Here is a 1,914-nt window from a genome sequence, read left to right as displayed (position 1 = left end):
TTTTGTGTTGTATGTCTGTGAGTGTTTCATCCGTCTTTTGTTCTTGTGCAATTAATTCCATACTTAGTGAACTGGAATTTAGCGAGGTTATTGTGGCTCGTGATAATGCGTCTGCTACAGCGTTTTCTTGTCCCTTGACGTATCTGATATCAATAGAAAATTGGGCTATTATAATCAAGATGTCTGATTTCTCGTGGCCCACATTTATCTACATGTAGTGCATACGTTAATGACTTATGACCAGTATAAATGTAAAAGTTCCTCCCTTCTAATAGATATCTGAAATATTTAATTGACAAGTAAATTGCTAATAGTTCCCTTGAACTTTTCAAGGGAACTATTAGCGATTTACTTGTCAATTAAACGATTTACTTGTACTGTATTTTGTCTGTGTCTTGCTCATTTTGGCTGAGAATAAAAACGTTATAGGATTCATAGTATCTTCGGTCAGTTGGTGAATAACTGCTCCTACATCTATGCCTGATGCATCTGTTGTAAGTGTGAGTTTCGTTTCTTCACTATCCTTAATATAATTCAATTTCGTGAAATTTACTACGGCAGTTTTACGTTGATCGAAAGCTTCCAAAGCAGATTCTTCCAATGTTAACTGTTTTTTTTTTATTTTGTTCTCCAATGGTGATGTTAACGGTGCGGGGATTGTAGAACAGTTGGAAAAAAGTCACCTGTAGTAGTTAATTAGGGTTAGGGTTAATTACGCCTATAAAATGACGAATTTGTCTAAAAAATGTAGATTGTGAGACATTTCAAATGGCACTTACTTTCTCGGGTAATAGTGATATCCCATCCTTATCGATTGAGTGTCCTAGGAAGTTAAACTCCTATTGGCTGAATAAACAGTTTTCGGTATTTTTTGAAGAAGTCCGTGATGTTTTGGGGATGTCACCAAAATGGACCGGAAATTGTAATTTCGTTTAGGTGCTGTTATTTATTGTTCTACAAATGCGTGAAAGAAATTAAAGAAGCGAAAAACTAATTAGAGAAGCGAAAAACTTAATTTAATGAATGAAACTGGCTTGCACGACCGACAATGTATACATGTGACTTTTTCGTTTAATATATATATATATATATATATATATATATATATACATATATATATAAGAGGAATACAATTAAAACGGTAAGTTGAACTTTACAATCAAAAGTTATTGTTCGACTGAATACTCCAAAAAACAATTTACAAAGTCCTCATTCCGCGGATTTTCAAAGAATGCTATTCTTATTATTCTTCTCATAAGAGGACATAAAGAAATCAGCAAATTATATTTGTAGCAATGCTAGAATGTGATAGTAAAGGCATTAAGTGAAACCGCAATTTATTGTAGTTATAAATTGCCAAATAATAAAAAAATGAAAAAATGTTGAATATGTAAAAGCTAATATAAAAACAAACCGCGCATAATATTTCAGCTTGAATGAAACTTCTCTCAAGTTGATCAAAAATGCAAAATAGTTCTTTAGAGAGAAAGTATTCCAAAATAAGTCCAGCGTGACGATGTATAAAATCCGATTGGAAAGTTTTAAAAACAGCTGAAATAATGGCAATTGTTTTGTTTCCCGACAGTGCACTTGTCCAAAGAGAAGTTTGCCCCTAGTCAAATGGGATCTAATAATAAAAAGAGAGAAATCCAATATGAGAACCTTCATCATCGGCTTAATTAGAAAAAGTGATTTCAAGCGGGTGAAATATATATATATATATATATATATATATATATATAAAACTTTCCAATCGGATTTTATACATCGTCACGCTGGACTTATTTTGGAATACTTTCTCTCTAAAGAACTATTTTGCATTTTTGATCAACTTGAGAGAAGTTTCATTCAAGCTGAAATATTATGCGCGGTTTGTTTTTATATTAGTTTTTACATATTCAACATTTTTTCATT

This window comes from Euprymna scolopes, chromosome 5 (assembly GCF_053919585.1).
Source record: "Euprymna scolopes isolate OS-2025 chromosome 5, ASM5391958v1, whole genome shotgun sequence".
NCBI lineage: Eukaryota > Metazoa > Mollusca > Cephalopoda > Sepiida > Sepiolidae > Euprymna > Euprymna scolopes.
Note: the sequence above shows the minus strand (reverse complement) of the source record.